Here is a 26874-nt window from a genome sequence, read left to right on the forward strand (position 1 = left end):
ACCCAGGATGCGGAGGTTGCAGTGAACTGAGATCACTCCACTGCACTCCAGCCTGGGTGACAGAGTGAGACTCTGTCTCACAAAAAAAAAAAAAAAAAAAAAAAAAAATGAGAAGAATGGAAGGTCAGAGTCAGAGAGTAGTCGGGGCAGATCATGTAAGGCTGTAGAACCTATTATAAGAACTTTGACTTATACTGCAAGTGAGGTGGGAAGATATTGGTGCATTTTAAACATAGAAGGGGCATGCCTTTGGTTTTTGTTTTGTTGTTTTTAATGTGAGGAAGACATTAAAGAGGGACAAAGATGAAGTCAAGGAGACCAGCTAAGAAGCTACTGCAGTAATCCAGATAAGACAGAACACTGGGTTGGGCCACCATCAAAGTAAAGTAGTTGGATTCTACAATATATTTATAAGCTAGGGTTGTCCGCATTTCAGCATTTATCCATTAATTTGATGTAGAGAGAAATGGAGACTTTCTTCCATATTCAAAGATCTGGGCAGACTGGCCAGGATTCCCTTATCTATCCATTGCCACATTTGAATCTGTTACTTTTTTGCTTCCATAGGAAAATGAAACAAAACTCACCTTTTTTGAACATCTCACTCTTGGGCTTTGTTCCCTCTGCCTTTCTTAATCCTCTTTGACTGTTGTTCTCGGCTTCAATCCCACATGCCTTGGGGACTTTGACGTTTCTCCATCCTGACTCCTGCTGTTGCTCTGGGAGACTTTCAAGTCTCTTCAGATGCCAACTTGTGAGCAGCCTTAAAGTTCCTTGTCTGACTCAACTGTGAACTGTGTTAACCTTTACAGCACTGTAACCACCTGCTTTCATGACCAGTCTCTGGGCGTTATCACCTAGAACTATGCCAAGAAGATATAATTAACTCTACCATCTCATTTTCAAGCGACAGTCTCTGGCTGCTCTGCTCTCTTACATCTCTGAGCTTGCACTGAGGGGCTGCTTATGGTACAGGCTTGGGGTTGTCAGTGTGGCAGCACTCTGGTGACCTGTGTGGTTCAGCTCTTTAACATATTGAGCTTCTGAATAATATTTCACCTTTTCAACGCTTCCTATTGCCTATGCGATGTCTTTGACACTCTTCCTCACTTGCACTCCTTTCTCAGTGCATTTGCCCATCCTACCACCCCAAGGTACCCAATTCCTACTATTTACCAAGAAATAGCTCAGTCTCACATCTTTCACGGAGCCTTCTTATCACTCACATCTTCAACTATTTATTCACTGATATTTATTAGACACTTGCATTGTCCCAGGCAGCAAACCACATTCCCGAAAGGAGGAAGGTAAGAACACACCTGAGGGCATTAGAGAAGTGCTTCTCAGACTATCCGTGGTGATGGACCAACTGGGTTTTTAATTTGTTTCTTTTTTTTCCCTGTCGTGGATCAGTAAATGGTCCTATTGCACATGATGAATATGCAGGTTGCACCACATGTGACTCACCTCACAAATTCAACAACACTTGAACGGGTCTATGCCTTGTTCAACAAGCATCGCATTTTTGAATGTCACAGCAATGTCAAATTGCTATAAACATTTCTAAATGCTTACACTTGATATCTAGATTTAGCTGGTACCAGTCTAGTAACAAGCCATATTTATGTCAGCACCAGTCACAGGCCACTGCACTAGAACTTTTGCTATAGGTGCCATTGTAGAAGAGGAGATAGCTTAGATCAGGGGCTCAGAAGAGACTGGACAGTTTGCCTGGATGGTTTAGCTGTAAGGGGAACAGAAAAGCCTGTTAGAGGAATGCAGAATTGTAAAAAGTGAGCTAGGCTTCCCAGCCAGCCGAACCAGGACTTTTAGTCATGAGGAGAAAGTGGAACGTAGATAGAGGAGGAAGGAGGAGCACTTGGGCTTGCTGAGTTGGAGGATAGAGGGGCATAGTAGAAAAGGGTTGCTGTTAAGGCAAGAGATGAAGCCAGAGAGTCACATGGGATTGAGATCATTCATTCAGCGAATACTTTTAGGGAAACAACCATGTGCCAGATCCCGCCTAAGCATTAGGGTTAGAAGTCCATCAGGGATAGTTTTTCCTCTACTAGGGTTTAGAAGGGTGCTAAGGGTCACCAAAGAGTTAGACTTCTTAGAAACTGTAGGCAGTCTTTGAAGGATTTTGAGGTAGAGCATGGTGTGATTGCTTTAATCCTTAGGAAGATGACTCTGGTGGCCTTGTGTACAATGGATGGCTGTTCATTCAGGAAAGTTAGGTGAAAGGTGATTTTAGTAATCTTGGCCATACAAAGAAGGAAGTGAACCAGGCAGTCATTATAATTGTTACTCACATTTACTGAGAACTTGGTACAGAGCTTAAAGCTACAGCATACTAAAACAGATAATTCACTAAGCAGAGAAAACAGCAGTACAAGACAGACTTATCAGTTGGCAAATTTATTAGTTTACTTCCTTTTTTGTGTGGCCAAGAGATGATAAAAGTCAGGAAATAGCAGTCAGGGGTTGAGGGGAGGAAGTGGGGTTGAAGGAAAGAGAAAGGGACTTTTAGGAGAAATATTATTAAGGTGGTATACACCACAGGTCTTAAGGGGTCAGTGGAGTTTAAGAATGGTTCACAGTTTCAGACTTGTGATAAGGTTCGTGGTCCAACTCATTGAGGGAATGCATAATAGAAGGGGAGGGTGTTGAAGTGGTGAGAAGTCAGGAGTCTAAAGATATCATACCAGTTAGGTGCCTCTCTGTGCTCCTGTAGCGCCTTGTGCTAACTTCTTGCATAGAATTGTCCAGTAGAACTGAAGTACTTATGAGCCCCTTGAGAATGTGTACCCATTTTTCCATCCTAGACACAGAGCACAGGGCCTGGCATGTGGAACAGGCTTAACAAATGGTTCTTAAACTAAGCCGAAAGATAATATATTAGTTTTCTATTGCTGCCATAACAAGCCATCACAACTGTTTAAGTTCATTGAAATAACACAAATGTATTATCTCACAGTTCTGTAGGTACAGCTGGTTTTTCTGCTCTATGTTTCACAAGGCCCAATGAGGGTGTTGGTCAATTAGGCTTTTATTAGGAGGCTCCATTTGGAAGCTTGAAATCCATTTCCAAGCTCATTTTGGTTGTTGGCAGGATTTAGTTTTTTTGTGGCTGTAGGACTGAGGTCCCTGTTTCCTGGCTGGCTTGTCAGGGGCCCCTCTTAGCTCCTAGGAACCTCTCCCCAGTCCTTGAATGTGGGCCACTCCATCCCAGAGCCAGTAAGTTGCATTGAATATTCATGCTTCAAATCCTCCTCCTTTCAGCCAGAGACAGTCTCTATTTTTAAGGATGCATTTGATTACATTGAGCATGATAATCCAGGGTAATTTCTCTATTTTAAGGTCAATAACTTTAATTTTAACTTTTATTTTAAGGTCTATAACTCTATTTTAAGGTCTATAACTTTCTATAAAATCTGTAGAAACTCTTTTGCCACATAACATAGTTACACAATCTGGGGATTAGGTCATGGACATATTAGGGGTGGAGGGGAAAGCATCATTTTGTCTACTACAATAGTAATTATCCACCAAGTCATGTAGGCATTATGATCCTGGTTCTTAAACACTTATGCATTCTAGCACCTCTCATTTGTACAGGGAAGCAAAAGGAGACTGGATTTGTGCAGAGTCAGAAGGGAATGGGAACAGAGATAGATCATGACCCTTCAACTTCCACTCTTTCTTCTAACCATCAGTACATTGTCCCTCTCATCCATCTGTCTATCTGTCTGTCCCATCTATTCAACTAGTCATTCATTTATTAATTCATAAACATTTGAGTAGCTGCTTTTCTTTAAAAGACTCTATGCTAGGTTGGAAAATGAGGAAGAAAGTGAGATACAAAGATAACACCTGATTTCTGTCATTTTTGGTATATTGAGGTCTATATCAAGTTTTCTTAAATCTATGCTGTCTGCTGCTAAGTTTGTCTTGTGTTCATGTTTTCTTCTCTGCATAGTGAGTTATCTGTTTTTAGAATGCTATAGCTTCAAGCACTATACCAAGTTCTCAGTAAATGTGAGTAATTGTTTTAATTACTGTTTGGTTCACTTCCTTTGATGTGTGGCCATAAAATTTAGGAACCATTACTACGTGTATCTTATTGTTGCTTTAATTTTTAACTTAATTCAAGTAAGCAGTGTTACAGTTGGTTATTATTCTTTCCAGAGATTTTCTGTGCACATACAAGGAAGTATTTGTCTTGTGGCTGGCATTAATTACATATTTTACTTATTATTCCATACCAGCATAGGTAAAGCTATTTCATTCCTTTATTTTAATAGCTTTTTTTTTTTTTTTTTTGAGACGGAGCCTCACCCTGTGCCCAGGCTTGAGCACAGTGGTGCAATCTTGGCTCACTGCAACCTCCGCGTCCCGGGTTCAAGCAATTCTACTACCTCAGCCTCTGGAGTAGCTGGGATTACAGGTGCCTGTCACCAAACCCAGCTAATTTTTGTATTTTTAGTGGAGACAGAGTTTCATCATGTTGGGCAGGCTGGTCTCAAACTCCTGACCTCAAGCGATCCACCTACCTCAGTCTCCCAAAGTGCTGGGATTACAGAGGTGAGCTACTAAGCCTGGCCCTTTTATAACTTTGTTCTTTTTTTATGGCATAGTATTCCATTGTTTAAATATACTAATTTTTTTTAACAAGCCTCAAATTGGTGGACATTTGGATTGCTTCTAGGTCTTTTGCTATTAAAAGATTGTTATGATAAAAAAATCTCCTGTGTGTATCTTTCATGCAAGTATAAGTGTGTGTGTGTATATATATATATACATGGTATACATATATATGGTGTATTATGGTATATATGTATGTGTATATATATGGTATAAATGTGGTGTATATATATATAAATATATATGTGTGTGTGTGTGTGTATGTATAGACACACACACACATACCATATATATATATACAAAGCAAGCAAAGGTAGATAACTTCTGCAAGGTTTTTCTGATTTCACTCTCAGCGATGCTAAAGGAAAATTAAATACTCATCTGCTTATTTCATTATCAGAATTTAAGTGGTAGATTTGTTGTATATTTAGGTTATTTAGAGAGAGAGATATATATATTCCATACACACACACACACACACCATTTTTTTGGTACTAATTGCCAAATCACTCCCATAGAGGTTGTACCAGTTCACATTCCCATCAGCAATTATGAGAGTGCCTGTTTCTCCACACCTTAGCCACCAAAGTGTGTTATCATATCAGACTTTATGGTCTTGGCCAATCTGATAAGTAAAATATTTCACTCTAATTTAAATGTGCACTTGTCACATTTTTAATGTTGGGCATGTTTTTGAATATGTTTTAGAGTTATTTGTATTTCCTTTTCTGTAAACCCTCTGTTTTTTATATCTTTTTTCATTTCTCTACTGAGAAATGTTGAGTTTTTAAAAATTTATCTGAAATTTGTTTTAATATAAGATGAAATATGGATTTCCATTTTTTTCCAGTTGGCTACCTATTGATCTTCACATAATTTGTTGAATAATCTGTATTTTTCCCAATTATTTAAAATGCATGTGTATCCACCATGAACTAATTACTGTGTCTACCATGTTGGCCAGGATGGTCTCGATCTCCTGACCTCATGATCCCGCCCACCTTGGCTTCCCAAAGTGCTGGGATTACAGGCGTGAGCCACTGAGCCCAGCCTTAATTTCTTAAATATTTAAAGTATCTACTGGAAGAGAAGCTGCCATGGCATTATCATTGTACATTTTTCCAAGGGCCACATGTTGAAATAACCAGTACTGACTTTGTTTCAAAATCTTCTCATGCTGTAATTTGGCCTATTTATCTAGAACTGACTTTGTGGCATTGTGGGTTGTGCTGGGGTATAGATAAATAACATTTATTCTTTGACCTCCAGTAGTTCACCTTGCCTTATTGATCCCAATCTATTCAGGTAAAATCTTTAGACTGTGTAGTGGCCTAAGGTTAACCAATTAATCCTCCCAATACTCTTTCTTTCTTTCTTTCTTTCTTTCTTTCTTTCTTTCTTTCTTTCTTTCTTTCTTTCTTTCTTTCTTTTTGAGACAGAGTCTTGCTCTGTTGTTCAGGCTGGAATGCAGTGACATGATCTTGGCTCACTGCAACCTCTGCCTCCTGGGTTCAAGCAATTCTCATGCCTCAACCTCCTGAGTAGCTGGGACTACAGGGACCTGCCACCATGCTCTGCTAAGTTTTATATTTTTAGTAGAGACTGAGAGTCACCATTTTGACCAGGCTGGTCTTGAAACCCTGACCGCAAGTGATCAGCCTAACTTGGCCTCCCAAACTACGGGGATTTCTGGCATGAGCCACCACAACCGGCTCCTCCCAAAACTCTTCTAAGTGACATATATTATCACCATTCTGTAGGTTATAGAGACTCAAAGATTAAAATTGCTGAGATTTATGGTCACAGAGCAAGTTGGCAGAGCTCAGACTCAGGTTGTGGTCTTTTGATTATTAGTGTTTATCCCACACCATACCAGGATATACCTCAGATCTGCCTGACATGTGTTTTCCCTCCATTGACCTCAGATAAAACCGCCATAACTTGTAAGCTTCACCATAACTCCACTATTCCATCTTGGCTTTAGCAAACCTAAAGACTTTCACCATTTTTATTTTATTTTAAAAATAAATTTTATTGTGGGCTGGGCACAGTGGCTTCCACCTTTGATCCCAGCACTTTGGGAGGCCAAGGCGGGTGGATCATTTGAGGCCAGAAGTTTGAGACCTGTCTGGCCAACATGGTATAACCCCGTCTCCACTAAAAAGAAAATACAAAAATTAGCCAGGCATGGTGGTACACACCTATAATCCCAGCTACTTGGGAAGATGAGGCAGAAAAATTGCTTGAACCTGGGAGGTAGAGGTTGCAGTGAGCTGAGATCATGCCATTGCATTCTAGCCTGGGTAACAGAATAAGACTCTGTCTCAAATATGTATATATATATATATAGTACTGTGTATATTTGAGATTTACAATGTGATGTTCATTTTTAGTTCCTACTTTTTAATGAAAGGGCTAAGCAAAGGTAGATAACTTCTGCAAGGTTTTTCTGATTTCACTCTGAGTGATGCTAAAGAAAATTAAATACTCATCTGCTTATTTCATTATCAGAATTTAAGTGGTAGATTTAGTATATATTTAGGTTATTTAGATTTAGGTAATTCTAAAATTCTTTCCCAACTGTATGATTCTTGCTAGCATTTTTCATAGTTTTATGTTCCCATATAGGAGAGGGTGAACAAAAACATTTAAAGAATGACAGATATTTTCATGTGGGTTATTTGGAGGGAAAACATGCTACAAATTCCTTAATCCAATTAAAATTACACTTGTTAAGAAAAGTCATGTGGGCTGATTATTGTATAATAGTAGTTCTAATTTCAGTTCATTATGTATTAACTTGGTAGCATATGTTTAAATGCCACCTCTTAAAATTCTGTATATGCTTTCAATTTAAGGCTAGCAGCTCATATGCTTTGTTAGGGTCCTCTTTTAGTTTCCTGGCAATTAGCTGCAATGTAGTTCATGTGATGTTTTTCATGGGATAGGGATTTTAGGAGCAGTAAACAGGGATGGGGTGGAGGTGAGTCCCCAGCCCTATATTTTCTGCTTACCGTTCACGATTATCACTATAGCAAGGTAAAGTCTTCTAGATGAATTTGCTCACTTCTCTTGAAAGCTGTACCTGTCTGGAGTCTCCGCGAACAGTACTCATACTGGCCAATTTGGGTACTTGAAGGCATAAGTCATTTCATATGTTTGGTGGGAGAAGTATGTTGTTAGGGTCTGGTTAGCTAATGCAAGACTGGCCACACCCAAGAAACTGGTTCATAAACTCGAATTCCAAGGCATACATGTAAAATTGATCATATACATAGACAAAGCCAAGATTAGGCACATGTGTATGTGGGTAATTCTGCTGAGGAGATCCAGTTTTAGATGAGAAGGTTGTTTGGTAAAATTCAAGCAAAAAGAGTTTGATTAATCCTGTTCTCTCTAGAGATGATTCTGTCTTTTCAAACCTTCATTCACAACACTCTTCTAGACAGTGCTGAAAAACTGTAGCAGGTACTCTACCAACTCTGTTTTGGAGACTTTGAGGAAACTGCCTTACAGTTTGCATTCAATTTTATATCACCTTCACTAATTTTAACAGAACTGTCACAACCTGCTAAAGCCATTTACCATATAAATGTTAAATTATTTCTTGTTTCTGTGAAGGGTATTACCTAATCATGATCAGCAGGCTGGCTGTCTTTTATTCCTAGTCCATAGGATTGAAAGACATCTTAATGCAAAGACCTTCAACTCTCTATTAACCTGCAATCTGCAAAGGTGGATGATTTAACACGAGAATTTTTAGAGATTCTCCCTACTTGAGGACCTGAACTTTCTATTCCTGAGTCTACCTTTATTCTTTTCTGAGACTTTTCTAAATGGTAGTGTAGGGAGATTAGCAATAAAGTGAACCACAAGCCATCTGTTTTAAAGGTCAGTCTGATCGTTATTAAATAATCAGAGACTACTAGGATAGATTGTATTAACCTTCTCTTATTAGATAGTCCTGGTTTATATTTGGGGTGTGACAGGATAATACATTGATTTTCACTAGCTTAGCTCCTACTTATCTTTTGAATGGTGTGCTCAAAGGTGACTTCCTCCAGGAAAGCTTTCTTGACTTCTGCCCGCCATTCCCACTTTGTTGCCAAAGAACTTTGGCTTATTGCTATTTTAGAGCAAATACTATACAGTATAACTGTGTACTTGCCTGTGAACTCCAAGAAGGCATTCTCTAGTCCATTTTAAAATTTTTGTTTATTTTTATTTTCTATTTTTACTATTTATTTTTGACACTGAGTCTTGCTCTGTCACCCAGGCTTGAGCGCAGTGGAGTGATCTCAGCTTACTGCAACCTCCACCTCCCGGGTTCAAGAGATTCTCATGCCTCAGCCTCCCAAGTAGCTGGGATTACAGGCACCCACTACCACACTTGGCTAATTTTTTTGTATTTTTTAGGAGAGACGGGGTTTCACCATGTTTGCCAGGCTGGTCTTCAACTCCTGACCTCAAGTGATCCACCCATCTAAGCCTCCCAAAGTGCTGGGATTATAGGTGTGAGCCACTGTGCCCAGCCTAGCCCATTTTTTGAAAAACAGCTTTATTGGGATATAATTCACATAGTATACAATCCAGTCGTTTAAGGGGTACAATTTAGTGAGTTTTAGTATGTTCACAGAGTTGTACAGCTATAACAATCAACTTTAGAACATTTTATCACCCCCAGAAAGAAAACTACCCATTGACACTCACTTCCCACTGCCCCCTCACTCCCAATCTTCAGACCTAGGCAACTACCAGTCCACTTTCCATCTCTATGGATTTGCCTGTTCTGGACGTTGTGTATAAATAAAAGTGTGTGTAATCTTTTGTGACTCTCTTACTTAGCATAATGTTTTCAAGATTCATTTGTGCTGTAGCGTGAATCAGTACTTTATTGTTTTTTATTACTGAATAATATGTCATTGTATGTATACCACATATATTTTGTTGGCTCATCACTTAATGGACATTTAGATTATTTTCACTTTCTGACTATCATGAATAATGCTACTATGAAGTTTTTATTCATAGTTTTTGAAGTTTTTCTGTGGGCATATGTTTTCAGTTCTATTGGATAATATACCCAGGAATAGAATTGCTAGGTCATATGGTAACTCCGTGTTCAACTTTTTGAAGCACTGCCAGATTGTTTTTATAGTGGCGGTTCCACGTCACAATCCCACCATCAATATGTGAATGTTCCAATTTTTCCACATCTTTACCAAAATTTGTTATTGTCTGACTTTTTAGTTATAGCCGTCCTAGTGGGTACAAAGTGGGTCCTGTTCATTTCTGAATCCCAGCCTAGGGCTTACTGTGGTGTTTATAAATGTTCACTGACTGACCAAATTCATTTCACCATCTTGTTCTTACTGCCCTCCTCACTGGGAAGCTCCGTGCTATCATGACAAGCATAGACCGGAACCTTGAACTTTGAACACATGTGATCTGGAGCAAGTTCCTTAACTTCTCTGAGCTTCAGTTTCCTTATCTGTAAAGTAAAGATAATGTTATTTCTCTGATAGAGCTACTAGCAAGATTGAATGTGATAATGTCAGTGGAACACCTAGCACAGTACTGTGATCCAGAACCTTCAGTTAGTGGGCGTTATTGTTATTATCTTAGATAACTTGGGTTGCAACTCACTCTACTCCCTTGCCTCAAGAAGTGGAGACAATAGTTGGTTTCAGGGGATGTGCCTAGTTGTACTGCTTGTGGTATGCTGGATCAGCTCCCTTTGTTTCAAGAAAACTCTGCAATCTCCTCACAGGATCTGTTAACACCTCTTCAACTTTTGAGCAATACTCCAAGATGACTACGCGACTGGATGAGAAGGCTGATTGTCACCTATGATTCTGCTTCGTCCTTGTACATTTTTGACCCATTTCACAGATTTAGATGCTTCTAATAACTCATTATGAAAATTATATTCTTTTCAGAACAACTGATTTTTAAAACTTTAATCAAGACAGGTTTCTTATTGTAAAATACTTCGATAATGAGGATCCCAGATTGGCACAAGCTGATTTGGGCAACTGAGAAGTCTTTCTGACCTTTGTCAGAGAAGTAGCTTAGCTGAGTTCGTTCTTGTTGCCACCTTGCTTTTGAACCTCTTGGTGAATGTATAAAAGCAGAGGAACTGCTTTCATCTGAGGCACACAGTGGCAAAGTTCCCATGGCAGGAAGTGTTTGTTCTTACAAATCTCATACATGGTGGTCACAGGGGAGACCTCCGTAGTTTGTTTCGCTTGTCTGGGCTTTATCATAATTTCATGATTGTTTCAATGTTTTTGCCTGAGAGCTAACTGTCTAAGAGAAAAGACTGTGATGCACTTGTTCTTAGGGACCTTCTTAGCCCCAATCTAACTGTCCAGTTTTGGCTCCTGCTTCTCCTCTTTGCAAATCGTTTTGTACTACAACCAGGTTAGTAGTCATTTAACAAGTGTTCCCTGACCTAATAGTACCCTGTTTCTGTTAACAGAAAAAAATATGATAGAAACAAGAACAAAGAGTTGATGACTTCTGAGATTGGGAGGGAGGGATGGGGGCAGGTGAGAAATAACCTACTGAAGGGAAATAGAGATTTTTACATGGGAGGGCAGTAGGGAGTGTTGAGTGAGAAGAGTGGAGTCAGATAATGGATCTGAGAATTTGGGATTTGATGTGATTTAGAATAGGGAAAGGGGAAAAGGTGATGAAAAGTGGTATTTTAGGACTATTTTTTCTCTTAATAAGATTAACCCTAAGCACAGATTTAAGGGATATACGAGTAGAGGCAAGAATTATCCAGGCCCAGTTATAGTAATACACGTGTCAACTGAAGTTCTGGTTGTTAGCAGTGAGAATTGTGCAGAACATTTTCATTTGAGAAAAGTCAGGGGAATTTGTAACAGCTCACAGATTGGAGGTTAAAGAGCACAGTCAAAGGTGATTCCAATGGTTTGAATCAAAAGAAAAGCCATTAATACCTGTGAAGGTGATGGATAAAGAAACCTGTTGGTTGAAGATAGAAGCTGCGCAAGATGAGTTCCTTTTGGGATTAGTTAGGCTTCCTGTGATGTGGGAATATCCAAATTACAATGTTTATTGGCAGTTGGAAATAATGGACTCTGGCATGGATGAAAGGTTGGGGTTCAGAGTATAGACCTGGGAGTCATTACTGTTGTTTGAGAAGTAAGTAGATGGAAAGAAAAAGAGAGCCCCAAGGATTGAAGGGAGAAATCCTCCAGTGCAGGGGTATGAAAAAAAGAACCAGTTAAACAAAACAAGCAAGAGCCGAGTGATGGAAAGGCTTGAGGCCAGTTAGATGAATGCTATACTCTGGAAGCCAAGGTCAGGGCTGTGGGAAGGAAGGAGAGGTCAACAATGAGGGACTGCAGGCAGATCAGGGTAAAAACTTAGGAGAAGCCTTTGAGTTTAGCAAGAGGGAGGTCCCAAACATTTGTGTATAATTCCAGTGAGAGAGGAAATCTTTAACCAAGCAAGATGGTTATCTGAGAAGAGTCGCACCTTCCATCAAGCATCCCTTCAGAGATGCTGTGGTTCAGAATCCCTGCTGTGCTGAGTCACAGTCTTGTCAGATCTACTCAAGAACAATCCATTTCCCTTATTTAGTTTTCATATGACTATTCTTTTTTTTTTTTTTAATTTTGCAGCTTGTCCACTCCAGCCTAGAGAGGGCTTTTCACTATTGTTATTAAACAACATAGGTCACAACCAGTAAAACATTCTTCTATTTCAACACATTTTCTGATGAAAATTAAATATATACCAAGCAATAAATTTGGTTCTCTGTTGTCAAACTTAACAGCAAGAAACTCTTAATTACATTATGCTGTTTCATTTCCTCTCAAGATAAAATTTATTCTTTATATTGCTCTTTTGCTCACTCATTCATTCATTCATTCATTTTTTTGGAGAGATAGGATCTTGTTCTGTTGCCTAGGCTGCAGTGCAGTAGCACAATCATTGCCACTGTAACCTTGAACTACTGCGTTTCAGTGATCTTGCCTCAGTCTCCCTGAGTAGCTGGGACAACTACTCAGGTGTGTGCCATTATGCTCAGCTAATTTTTGAAAAAACTTTTTTAGAGATGAGGTCTCCCTATGTTGTCCTGGCTGATTTCAAACTTCTGACCACAAGCAATCCTCCTGCCTTGGCCTTCCAAATTGCTAGGATTAAAGGCATCAGCCACCGCACCTGGAATTATAGTTCTTATTTTTTTTTCTAGAATTTATCTTAGATTAAGATTGAGACTAGGTGTCTTACTCTTTATGTTGCTATAAAAGAATACTAAAGAATGGGTAATTTATAAGAAAAAAATTATTTCTTTCAGTTCTGGAGCCTGGAAGTCCAAGGCCAAGGGGCCACATCTGGTGAGGGCCTTCTTCCTGGTGGGACTCTGCAAAGTCCTGAGGTGATACAGGGCATCACATGCTTATGGGGCTCATGAGAGCTGGCTAGACTGGCTTTTATAAAAGACCCACTCTCCTGGTAAATTACTCACTCCCTCCATAACGCATTAATCCATATATTCATGAAGACAAAGATGGATGGCCTTTGTGTGAGTTATACAGGCCCCAGTTTTTCAGTTTCTAATATTTTATTCTTGGTATGTCATTATTTATTTATTTTTATTTTTACCTTTTCCATTTCCCTTTTCAGGAATATGTCATTATTTATTAGTTTAACAAAATATAGTGGGAAAGAGGAAGACGCCTGCTACTTATCAGGAAATAAGTCAGATAGACTGCTTGAGAAAAACACTGAAGCCAGTAAAGAGAAACACTTAGAATGCCCAGTATGATAATGACTATACTATCTTCTATCCTATATAGAGTAGTATGTATATAGTGTGTGCATATACACACATAAAATATATACTGTTTTTTTCATTTTAGGTATGAATGATTATAGTTCAAATGAATAAAATACGACTAATTTGCAAAGTTTTTTTTAAAAAGGGTACAACTGACCTTAATGAAAACACATTCCTCAAGGTTTTGAGAATCAAATCTCAGTTAAGAAAATCTTTTGAGAAGATCAAATATAGCCTTTCAGTAAAGGGCAGAAACACAAATAGAATATAGTTAGAAAACAGAAAGTTGAGAGGTTGACCTTGTCATGTGAGTTATTTACAGATAAACATAGCTTATTATGCTTCTAAGTTAAAATTGAAACTGAGAAAACTGGGCCTTCTTACTGCCAAGTACAGCTATGATAATTTCTTTATTGATTGATGAATACTATGGATATTTATACCTTGACTTACCTCCCCTGGGCCGGTACCTGTACACAATACAAATTTGCTTAAGAGGCCCCTCCACCCTACCCTACAAGAACTTACAAAATTCTAGGCGAGGTAAAACGTATATACAAATGAAATGCAGTATAATGACTACGTAGTATAGAAATATGTGCAGGAGTTAGAACCAAATATTAATAACGAGTGTGGTATGGATGTCCAACAAATCAGATCAGATGCCAGCCCTGAAAAATTGACCTGGTTGTCCTACCACACAAGTGTGGAATATCAGTACTGGTTACATATAATGTTCTGTAGGATTGCATATTTCTATAGTTTAGTAATTGATTCCACTGAATAATCATTTATAGGTAATGGGCTTATCTATCATCAGTTTTGAATAAAATAATGTTTCTAACATGAATTCTCTGTAGAAGCTTTTTAAGCAGAAGTTTAGTTAAGCAGTGGGTTTAGAAAGCTTCACATGAAAACCCTTTAATAAATGAATGAATTCACCATCTCCCTTTCCCTTAAGTATGTGATTCCAGTGTCCATGTCCTCACTCATGAAAGGGAAATGAAGGCATGTGTTAAATATTAAAGTATACCAGGAGGAGGATCCTAGGAATACTGCCCTAAACTGGGCGAACCTGCTCCTTTAGTTCTTCTGCCCACAAATGTTTCCTTTATACTATAAGAAATTGTCTATTTTATTTTATTAACTACCTAAAACACTCAAACATTCATTTGTGTTAACAAGCGTTGTCTTAAAAAAACAAAACCAGAAAATAATAGTGCGGGGTTTCCCTAAATGTGGTTGAAGGACCACCTAAATGAGATTGCCTGTGAGGAAGGCCCTGGAAATATCTTTCAGCAAGTGCCTCAGGAAAGCCTAATGTACGTTCAAGTTTCAGTATTAATGATGAAATTACTTTCTTTCCAATATGTAGCCAACATGTGTTGCAATTTAATAAATTGACTTTTTGTTTGTTTGTTTGTTTGTTTGTTTGAGGGGAGTTAGGCAGTTGTGTACTTGGGACATTTTTGGCGGGTTTAAGGCCTTGATGCATTAAATACCTGTTATACTTTTGTTTCAGTGAAATACTTTCTTTGAATTTCCAACTGACTGAAATGCAAATACACTTTAGAACCCTAGCTGGTTTAAGTTGAGTGCTGGTGCTGAAATAAGGACTTCATCTTGTCTGCCTGCTTTGCATTTGTTGCCAGTGGAACTTCACTTGAAGCTATGGTTCTTCTATTTTCCTACTTTTTTTCTGATTTCCTGTGAAATCAAAGCTTTCCCTTAGGGATATACATAAACACTCATGCAATTTCAGCTTCTCTTCTCCCACCAACTTTTCTTGATCTTACAAATATATTCAAGATATTTTCATCCTTGTCCTTTACTCTCTTCTTTTTTCTTCCTATAAATAAATATATTGAGTAACAGGGTTATAGAAAGGGAGTGATCCCAGAAGTCAGTTAAACTGAGTGTTGGGTTCAACTCTCTTGGAAAATCCTTCAGAACTTCAGTCATCACAGCTAGACAAACTCTAGAGGTCCCTCCAGTTCAAGCCTTTCTCTAGGATGAATTTATATTTATCAAGACTAGCTACTTTCAATGCCTCCTCACTCCTTAGGTGCTGGGTTTTATTTCTGCCACCCAGCTGTGTGTTATACTATAGAAGTTTATAAATTATTAGCTAATTTTAAAATTCAGTAGGTTTTTTCTTCATCCATATTCACTCAACACTGGAGAACTAGTTTTCTTCCTTAGATTCTTGATACTACCAATACCGGTTGTCAGCCTTAACTTTCTTTTTCTTTCTTTCATGTTTAAACATTTTAAAATAGAGTTGTCAGACATACACAGAAGTAGAGAGATTAACACTGATATAACATAATCAACTATCCTCAAAAATTGGTAGCATTTCACCAGTCTCTTATTGTTATTTTTTAAAGAAAAAAATCATTTGTTCTCCTAAAGTAGTAAGTACACACTCACTCTAGAGGATTTAAGCAATAGAGGAAAGTATGAAGAAAAATGTTTGATTTTCCTTAAGTAAATCACCCCAATTCCAACACCCAGAAATAATTATCACTATTGTTATTAGGTCAGTACCTTTCTAGGCATGTATACAGATGAAATGCTGGATACCTGGATAGCTAGCCAGATGCATTTTAATAAATTTGATCATATATGGTACTTGTAAATAAAAAGTATTAAATTTACCTCTACTAGAACTTAATAGACAAAAAAGAAACTGAAATGAACCTGAAGAAATTGCTAATTTTCAAATAAATATTTTCCCACACAGCCAGGTTACTTAAATGAGACCTGAAAATCTTGTATGAAATGAGAATGTGAAAACCACAAAAAGGCTGGAGTCATTCTTTTGTTAAAAAATAAAAACTGTTTTCTCTTAATTTTGCTGTAACACTAAAACTGTTCTAAAAAAAATTTTTATTTAAAAGGTATTTTTGACAGTCTTAATGGCCACATTAATGGACTCACTACTATAAAATTTGAGGATATTAGCATTTCACAGTTCTTCTGCCTTCCTTTGCCTTCATCTTCTGATTTTTGTCAGTTACATTATTTTAATTTGTGGAGACAGCGTAACATAGTGCCTTGTGGAACCTGGGCTCAGGAACCAGGCTGCCAGTTTAGCTATGTGAATTTAGGCAGGTTACTTAACTACCGTGTCTTAGTTTTCTTCATCTGTAAAGTAAGGATAGAGTTGTTGGGTAATGTAAATAAGTTAGTTGATCTAAATAATCTAATATATACTAAGTGTTCAGTGAACATTATTTATAATTCTATCTTTATGGAATTCATAGTATTTACATTCTATTCTATAGTCTTAATGTTTTTTCTGCATTTATAATTCAAGATATTTTCATCCTTGAAATAAATCTGTTCACCACCAATCAGTATTTTTAAAAAGGGTTTTCCATTCCAAAATTTCTTTTGATTAATCTCTATATTGACTAGACTTTATAATGCTGTCTTTTTTCAAGAAGGCTAATAGATGAACATTGTTTCTTCTATTTTTGAGAATGTTATTTCTGTGGCCTTTGTATTTGAACAAGATCTTAGGTATAATATTCCTGAGTTATGCTTTGTTTCTTGTAAAACTTTGTGTTAATCCATTTGGCATTGAATGCTGCTTTAGAGAAGTCTGATTTAGCCTACATTTCTCTCTTACATATAATTTGTTTTTTTTTCTTTTTTTTTAGCTTACATTTAAAAAATTTATATTCAATGAATTCACTTCCTTTGGTTCACAGTTTTCTGTGTTTTAACTCATGCATAGAATCATGTAAGTAACACCACAATTAAGATACAAATCTTCCCATCACCCTCCAAAATTCTCTTGTGCTGCACTTTGTAATGAACCCCCCTCCATCCTCCAACCCCAGGAAATCTCTGATGTGTTCTCTATCTTTATAGTTTAACTTTCTTTAGAATTTCATAAATGAATTTTATAGTATGTATTTTTTTGGAGTCTGGCTTATTTCACTTAACAGAAATACATTTGAGATTCATCCATGTTGTATCAATAGTCTGTTTATTGCTGAGTAGTAATTCATTGAATAGATAACGCTACTGTTTGTTTATCCATTTTTCAGTCAAAAAACATTTCAGTTGTTTATTATTTTGGGTAATTATTAATAAAGTCACTATAAACATTTATGTATGAGTTTTGGTATGAATATTTCTTTCTCTTGGGTTAATATTAAGGGTAAAATTGCTAGGTCATATGCTAAGTATTTGGGATTTTAATAGGAATTGTGTTGATTAATTTAGGAGAATTGATAACAATATTAAGTCTTCCAAACGATGAACATGGTATTACTTACCATTTCTTTAGGTTTTCTTTGATTTCTTTAATTTGATTTTTCTGCATAGATGCATAAGAAATTTTTCTTATTCTTTCAGTTCATCAATTAAAGCAGGATTTGTGTTGCTATTGATTGTTATGCATCAGATTTTCTTACAGTCTTGTTTTCTCTGTCTGTAAAGTCAGTAGGAAATTATTTTTTGTTATGTATTTGAATATTGTTACTTTTTCTTCTGTTGAATTCTGTGCTTTAGAAAGACCAATTACCCTTATATACAATAATCTTTGCCCTCCTTATTATTATTATTTTATTGCTTTAAGCTTTGTCATTTTCATTTGAACACTTCAGCTTTTCTTCTAAACCTGGAAATCATTGTTTGGCTCTGAATACTCTGTTTCTGGCTGTTTGATTTATTTTTTAGTGTGCTAATGATGCTTTGGTCCTAAATTTGTTGCATGGGGTTCTACATTCTCCCATTCCATTTTATTCTTTTATTATTTAATGAATACATGTTTTTAACTCAAAATACTTCTGGAGAATTTCCTTTTGTTTTTTTAGTCACCTTTTGTTGTTCTTGGTTTTTTTTTTTTTGTCTTCTGTGTCTTTTTTGCTTTGCTTTCTTCCCTCCCCCCCTTCGCCCCAGTCTATTTGTAAAGTTTTCCAGTGATTTTTTTTTTTCCATCAAATGAATATTAGGGCACCTCTAGTCAAACTCCATCCTTGCTCTGATACAACTTGGGTGCTTTGCTTTCTCTTTCCCACAGTATTTTTGAGCCAGTTTGTTTTTTTCTCACTGAGCTATATAGTTTGAGGGCTGATAATTTCAATTTATAGACCTTTTTTCCTGTAGCCTGAGGACATGGAGACTTAAGGAAAGAATAATTCAGCTAAAGCAGGTTGTACCTGAGTTGTATTTTCACATTTAAAGTAGTGTTCAATATTCATACCAAGATTCATCCAGCTCATAGCTTGCATCTCATTCCCATTAAGGCATTTGTATCTGTTTACCGGTATATGGAGTTTCCATCATCAGAATCTATCCTATTGTTCTATTCACCACCTGGAGAAAAAAAATTATGATTGTTAGTCCATCAATGTGGGGATACTTGTGAGGATTCTCAGGCTCTTGTGCATCTCCAGTGCAAAAGGATGGGGGAAGAGGCTGTGTGGGGTTAGGAACCCTGCCATATTGTAGATGCCGCTCTGCTCCCAACCCTTGCCTGGGCCACAGCATTTTGCAGTTTAGAAGATTTGTATATAGCCCTTCCTTATTTGGTTGCTTCTGTGAAATGTTGTGGGCAGTTTTTCTTTTGACCATTTATTTTTCTTTTTTCTGTATTTGCAGCCACTACCAATGCCAGAATAGAAGCTTCCTTCTGCAGCTTTCTCACTTGCTTCTTTATGTTTGTCCTTGGATTCTCTCTATTTCCTCAACATGGGTGTTCCCTGAGGGGCTGCCTTTCTGTGAACATAAAGATGGTGGTTCACAAGCCAAGGAGAGAGACCACAAACAGATCCTTCAGCCTACAGAAGGATCCAATCCTACCAACACCTTGATTTTAGACTTCTGGCATTGGCATCTGGAACCGTGAGACAATAAATTTCTGTTACTTTTGTTAAAAATATATATTTTTCCCAATATTTGAAGCTCCTACCAGGCAGCTTCCTTCTGCGCCTTTCTGGCTGTTGCTTCTTTAAGTTTGTCTCAGCTGCTCTTCCTGATTCCTAAACATGGGTGTCCCCTGAGTGCTGCCCTTTGCCATATCTCCTCCTATACAGGTTCTCACAGAGATTTAGTCTGCTCCCATGTTAATGATTGTCTCTCTTTATAGGTAACGCTGGCCTTAATCCTGGGCTCTGATTCTGGATTTTGTTTCAAGTTGAGTGAACATCTTCACTTGGTATTAGTTTGCTAGGACTGCTGTAATAAAGTGCCATAAACTGGGTAGTTTAAGCAACAGATATTTATTACCTCATAGTTCTGAAGATGAGAAATCTGAAATCCAAGTGCTGGTAGGGTTGGTTCTCTCTGAGGACTATGAGGAAAGGATCTGTTCCAGGTGTCTCCCCTTGGCTTATATGTGGGTGTTCTCCCTGTGTGCATGTCTGTGTCCAAACTTCCCCTTTTAATAAAGACCCCAGTCATTGTGGATTAGGGACCATCTTAATGACCTCATTGTAACTTGATTACTTCTGGAAAGACTCTTTCTCCAAATAAGATCACATCCTGAAAAACTGGAGGTTAGAACTTGAACATATAAATGTTGGGAAGACACAATTGAATCCATCACACTTGGTTATTTACTCATACCACACATATTTTCTGCTACATGCCAGGCATTGGTCTAGGCCCTGGGAATACAGAGGTGATGAGGCTCAGTCTCTTTCCTCTTAATAAGTAGAAAAGATAAGAATTAATAAACAGACATTTGCGATACTATATACAGGAGGTGCTCTCATAGATGAGAGATTCTTTTGAGGACATCTTAGTGACACACCTAGCCCTGACTGGCTGAATCAAGAATGACATGTCAGAGGAAGTGATACTTATGCTGGATTCTTCCCGGTAGGATGCAATACTGGCTTATGCAGGATCCTTCCCAGTAGGATGCAATACTGTGTAATTGCTCTCCCTGCTTTTAAACCACACCCTGAGTTACCCAGCCCTGGACTCCACCACTCAGTCAATCTTTGCAAAGCACCACTTTGATTAAGACATTTCTCAGTTGAGAAAACTGTAATGACTCCTCATGGTCAACAGAACTAACTCTAAAAAAACTGTTTAGCCTGGCTGGCCTTTGGTTCCTCCACAATCATGTGCTATAGCTGTATCTACTTTTGCTGTCTTGATCTTCCTATTGTTTCCATCCTTAGCCCTGTACATTACCAAGTTGTTATAACAAACATTTTGGAAACATATCTGCACCTTTTTATAATTTCATGAAGCCAGGATTTTTGTTTTGTTTTCTATTGTATCATCACCTAAAAAAGTGTTTGGCATATAACAGATATCTCAGAATATTGGTTGAATAAGCAAATGAATTTTCTCTACTTGCGATGCAGGCCTCTCCTTTCTCCCGGCTGTGCACATTTTTGCCCTATTGAAATTTTATTCTCAAGGCTCAGCTCCTGTATCCTCTCCTCCATTATGCCTTTCTTCTAGGTCACATGTGGATACAGATATGACTCTTCATTCCTAAAGACTTTTGCAGTCTCTGTGAACTGTTTGAATGCCCCTGCATTCTGCTTTGCATGGTAGAAATCTGAGTAGGTGCCTTTACCTACCAGGTTTGGTTGTTTGAATTAGGAGCCATATTTTAAAAATAGTATGTCCTGCTTAGCACTTTCTTGTACAATAATAGATCCTCAAAAGTTACTTTGTGTTTGAAGAGAGTATGAATGAGAGGAGTATTTTGTATTTGTTTTGAAAAAAGTGGGGAGGAAGACCTAAGAAATGGAACATTTGGTCTGTCCCTCTTGCCTTCCCTTATTTTTCTAAGTTTACAACATTTTAAATTTCGTTCAGCATATATTTGTTAAGGACCTGCGCTATTCAAGACTAGGACTCTTAAAATCCTAGGACTTAGATTACAAACAGGAATTAAACTGCCTTTGGGCAGTTTAATATCACCTCTTCTGACAGAGAAACTCCTCCAGTGTGTCCCAGTAGTCACTATCATCTGTACAGTTTTTAGGATGCTTTGCTTTACTCACATTTATTCATCCCAGAGTCTAGACTCTTTGCACATGTTGAGGCTGCCTGAGAGCAGGGCTCTTGTCTTTATCCTCCTATTCCCCACTACCTCACACTGAGCTTATACTTGATGGCGACTTCAGTGAGTCCTTTATTTTCCCTAAAGATTCTCTGACTCTTTTCTAAGTTTGCCCTGTTTCTCCAATTATAGAATGCTGAGTCAGGACCAGAGACTTTGGAAGGATACTGATTGCTTTGCTTAGATTGAGAGACCCTCTGTTACCAATAAGAGTAAAAATAAGCGCAATAAGTAGCACAATGTTTAGCCCTCATGCTAAAGTTTTTACATGCATTTTATTTCCTAGTGGGGCCTGTTGCTGTATCAATTGGCTTCTATGACTCCTTCATTTCTTACAAGTTGTCATATTAACATGTTGAGGTTGTTAAGAGAACATCTAGTTTGTTTGCCTCTACTCAAACTCAAGAATCTTGATTATACTGAAGAGCTTGCGCCAAACAGAAATGCAGTCTGGTGGGTCATGCAAATATGTTATCTTTTCTAAAGGCATCTAATTCTTAATAAATCCCTTTATGAATGGAAAATGAGGAAGTAAAAATTGAGATGAAATAATGGAGTAGTAGAGAGTGGAAAGAATGGTAAAGATATTTATTTGAAGGTTCTTTGACATGGAAGTGACTACTCTTAAACCTGATTGAAAGACAGGCATGAGATAATTCATATAGAAAAAGTGGTAATATGTTCTATTATGTCATTGTTATTGGGGGATGGGAAGCATCTATTTTATTTAAATATGTTGTATATTCATCAGAACAACATGAGTTCATGGAAATGATATAACAACAATTATGAGTAGTAGCCCAATCCTATGCTCTCTGGGTTTGTAGGTTTATAGTGTGCTATCTGTATCAAAGAGACAATGGCATGAGATAATTCTAAATAACAGATATATAAGTCACTATCGAGTCTTATATGGTGTTGCAAAGTATGTTTAACTTATCAGGCATACTTAACATATTTACTTATTAATCATGCTTTGTTTAAACAAAAATCAAGATTAGTTTATCCTGAGCACCTATGAGTAGGAAAGGTAGAGATCACCTGGAGAGGCTCAGACTGTCCGATTCAGTTTATAGTTGAAATGGCTCTGCACAGTAATCTCTGTATTACGGCTACAGCCAACATTGTCTCTCAACCTTCCTTCTTCCATGTGTGCTAACCACTGTTTCCTTATTTTGGGATACTCCTTTCTCCCTGAAGTCATGTGCTTCCCCGTGTGACTTGTAGAGTGGAATGGGAGAGTAAATACAATGTAGATGAACAAAGAAATCACTGCAGTCTCTCTTTTTTTTTCCTTTTTTTTTTTTTGAGACAGAGTCTTACTCTGTCACCAGGCTGGAGTGTAGTGGTGCAATCTCAGCTCACTGCAGCCTCCACCTTTCAGGTTCAAGCGATTCTCCTGCCTTAGCCTCCTGCGTAGCTAGAACTACAGGCGCACATCACCATGCCCAGCTAATTTTTGTATTTTTAGTAGAGATGGAGCTTCATCGTGTTGGTCGTGATGGTCTTGATCTCTTGACCTTGTGATCCGCCTGCCTTGGCCTCCTGAAGTGCTGGGATTGCAGGTGTGAGTCACTGCTCCTGGCCAAGTCCCAGTTTTTTTTTTCAATGCTTGGTTTAAATGTTGGCATGTGATGCAGTTCTTGGAAGGGGTATTTAAGGGCCTCTGGAGGAGCATTGAGAAGAATTTTGAAGCATCTAAAAAGAGACATACAAAAAATGCTCTTTTACTGCTCTAAATAAAGGTATATGAGAATGTGCTATTTAGAATGGTTGCTGTTATCTTTTTCCATAAAAATGACAAAAGAGAATTTGCCAACTCAGGAGAACTGCCCTACCTTTGGACTTCTTGTACTATGAGAAAACATATCCCCTTACTGGTTAAGTCATTTTGAGTTTTCTGTTACTTGCAGATGAAAGCACCTTCCTTGATTCTGTAACATTTCCATTGAAAAAATAGAAAGCTAGGTGTTTAGAGTCTTAGACATTTCTCCATCGGTTTTGTTTGCCAAAATTACAAGGCTTATAGTCTAATTTTCTGTGATTTACTGATACCTAAGATATAGTAATGATTTTCTCTTTCACAGATACTTAAGAACTTCAAGCAGTCATCCCTGATATAAGAGATTAGTTTACATCCTGGATATATGTGCTGTTTCAAAGATCTGTCCCCATATTTCACATCTCTTGTGAGTTCTTTTGAAATCTCAGATAAATATTTTCCAGCATTGATTGCACCTCCTATTCCTGCCCTTCTTGACCCAGATGCCTTATCTTTCCCTAATGACCTTCTCTTACTGAATCCTTTGTCATGTATTTTATGCCTGTTTTTCATGTTGTCATGGGTGTCGTCATGTCTGAGAATGATTTATGAAGCATTAAGAAAAGATTCCCAAACCTTGCCCATCAGAATTTTTCCAAACATCAACTGAATCCAAATCTCTCTTTGGGTGATTCTAATTTTCAACCAGGTCTAAGAACCACTGACATAAGGATGTAAAAGAAAAATTGTACTGACTGAATCACATACCTAAAGTAAATGGTTTCAGATCTCACTTGACAAACTCACAAGTCTGTATTAGAGTCCTCCAGAGGGAATGAACCAATAGGATGGATGTATATATAAAAGATAGTCTGTTAGGGAGAATTGGCACACACAATTACAAAGCAACATCTCACAAGAGGCCATCTACAAGCTGAAGAAAGAGACAGAAGCTAGTAGTATGGCTTAGTCCAAGTTCAAAAGCCTCAAAACCCAGAAAGCCAACAGTGCAGCCCTCAGTCTGAGGCCAAAGACCTGAGAATCCCTGAGAGGCCACTGGTGCAAGTTCCCAGAGTCCAAAGGCCAAAGAACCTGGAATCTGACATTCAAGGACAGGAGGAGATGGAGCAAGCATCCTGTAAGAGAAGAAAGAGTGAACAGACTCAGCAAGCTGCTTATCCTTCCTTCTACCTGCTTTGTTCTAGTTTCATTTTTTTTTCTTTTTTTTGAGACAAGATCTTGCTCTGTCACCCAGGCTAGAGTGCAGTGGTGTGATCATGACTTATTGCAGCCTTGACTCCCGGTCTCAAGCCATCCTCCTGCATTAGCCTTCTGCAGAGCTGGAACCACAGGTGTGTGCCACCATGCCTGGCTAATTTTTTGATTTTTATTGTAGAGATGGGGTCTCACTTTGTTGCTCATGCTGGTCTTGAACTCCTGGGCTCATGTGATGCCCTCACCTCGGCCTCCCAAAGCACTGGGATTACAGGTGTGAGCCATCACACCCAGCACTCTTTAGGGTTTTCTAGTTATAAAATCCTGTTGGCTGCAAGCAGATACTTTAACGTCTTCCTTTCTGATTTGGATGCCTTTTTATTTTTTTATTTTTGCCTAATTGCTGTGGCTAGATCCTCCAGTACAGACCCTATACCAAAATCTGAGATTCTCTAGTCCAGGCCAGGCACAGTGTCTCATGCGTACAATCTAAGCTCTTCAGGAGGTCAAGGTGGGAGGATCACCTGAGCCCAGGAGTTTGAGACCAGCCCAGGCAACACAGTAAGACACCTGTCTCTACAAAAAATAAAAAATTAGCCAGGCATTGTGGCATATGCCTGTAGTCCCAGCTACTTGAGAGGTTATGATGGGAGAATTGCCTTAGCCCAAGAGAGCAAGGTTGCGGTGACATGCCACTGCACTCTAGCCTGCGTGACAAAACAAGATAATGTCTCAAAAAAATAAAAATAAAAAATTTTTTTAAATTAGAATGTGTAATGGTGTAGTACAGTTGACCTTCCATAACTGGGGGTTCCACATCCACCAGCGTGGATTGAAAATATGTACAACTGGCCCTCTGAGTTCGTGGATACAGAACCCATGAATATGGAGGAAAGACTTTACTATGTTGAATAAAAGTGGGGAGGGCACAACAAAGAGGACATTCAAACACACAGTGAGATGATTGCCACCTGCATGCCAAGAGAAGAGACCTCAGAATGAGACCTTATCTTGCTGGCACCTTGATCGTGAACTACCAGCCTCCAGAACTGTAAGAAATAAATTTCTATTTTTTAAAACAAAAAAAGTGATGAGGGTGGGGATCCTTATCTTGACCTTAGAATGAAAGCTTTCAACTCTTTACTGCTGAGTATTATGTTAGCTTTTTATATATGGCCTTTATTGTTTTGAGGTTTCTTCTAAACCAAATTGATTGAGTTTTTATTATTAAAGGATGTTGAATTTTGTCAAATGCTTTTACTGCATCTATTGGAATGATTATGCGGTTTTTGTTTTTCATTCTATGGAATATGGTATATCACATTTATTGATCTGCTTTTGTTGAACCATCCTTGTATCTTAGAAATAAATCCTGCTTGATCATAGTGTATGATCCTTTTTATGTGCTGTTGAATTTGATTTGCTGGTATTTTCTTGAGGATTTTTGCCTCTATGTACATCAAGGTTATTGGCCTGAAGTTTTCTTTCCTTGTAGTGTCCTTGTCTGGCTTTAGTATCTGGGTAATGCTGACTTTATGAAATGAGTTCAGAAGTATTCCCTCCTCTTCAGTTTTTTGGAAGAATTTGACGAGAATTACTATTAGTTATTCTTTAAATGTTTGGTGGAATTCAGCAGTGAAGTTATCAGGTCCTGCTTTTATGGGAGGTTTTTGATTACTAACTTGACCTCCTTACCCACTGTTGGTCTGTTCAGATTTTCTCCAGCTTCATAATTCAATCTTGGAAGGTTCTGTGTATATAGGAGTGTATCCATTTATTCTGGGATATGTTGGTGTATCATTTTTTCATAGTAGTTCTTAGGATGTTTTGGATTTCTCTGTTTTCATTGCTATGTCTCTTCTTTCAATTTCTAATTTTATTTATTAGTCTTCCTTCTTTTTCTTTGTGCAGCTAAAAGTTTGTCAATTTTGTTGAGCTTTTCAGAAAACCAACTCTTAGTTTTATCTATCTTTTTGTTTTTCTAGTCCCTATGTCGTTTATTTCTACTCTAATCTATATATTTTCTTACTTGTGTTGACTTTGTTTTTCTTTTTGTAGTTTCTTGAGATGTCATATTAATTATTTATTTGAATTTTTTTTTTCTTTTCTATTATAGGCATTTAAATTTCCCTTTTAGAACTGCTTTTGTGGCATTCCCTAAGTTTTGGTAAGTTGTGTTTTCATTTGTCTCAATTTTTTAAAATTTTCCTTTTGATTTCTTTTTTGACCATGAGTTGTTCAGGTGCATGTTGCTTACTTTCCATGTGTTTGTGAATTTTCCAGTTTTCCTCCTGTTATTGATTTGTAGTTTCACATCATTGTGATAAGAAGTAATGCTTGATATGATTTCAGATTTGGTAACACTTGTTTTGTGGCTTAATAAATCACCTG

General features: G+C 37.8%; 1 protein-coding gene across 11 annotated transcripts in view; it reads left to right on the forward strand.

Annotated features, from left to right (window-relative positions):
- The window catches only part of ELOVL7 (ELOVL fatty acid elongase 7), an 87015-nt gene that overhangs the window by 19798 nt on the left and 40343 nt on the right, over nt 1-26874 (forward strand). For 4 of the 11 annotated variants that reach the window (XM_054252239.2, XM_078365470.1, XM_017969907.4 and 1 more), the window contains one exon: nt 26600-26650. The exons of 4 other annotated variants lie outside the window; for them this stretch is intronic. The gene's annotated coding sequence lies outside the window, so the exon portion shown is untranslated. Of the gene's footprint in view, nt 1-23593; nt 23696-26599; nt 26651-26874 lie in introns of all 11 variants that reach the window. 3 more of the 11 variants (XM_054252238.2, XM_035291533.3, XM_054252242.2) reach the window with 1 other exon arrangement.

This window comes from Callithrix jacchus, chromosome 2 (genome assembly GCF_049354715.1).
Source record: "Callithrix jacchus isolate 240 chromosome 2, calJac240_pri, whole genome shotgun sequence".
Taxonomy (NCBI): Eukaryota; Metazoa; Chordata; class Mammalia; order Primates; family Cebidae; genus Callithrix; species Callithrix jacchus.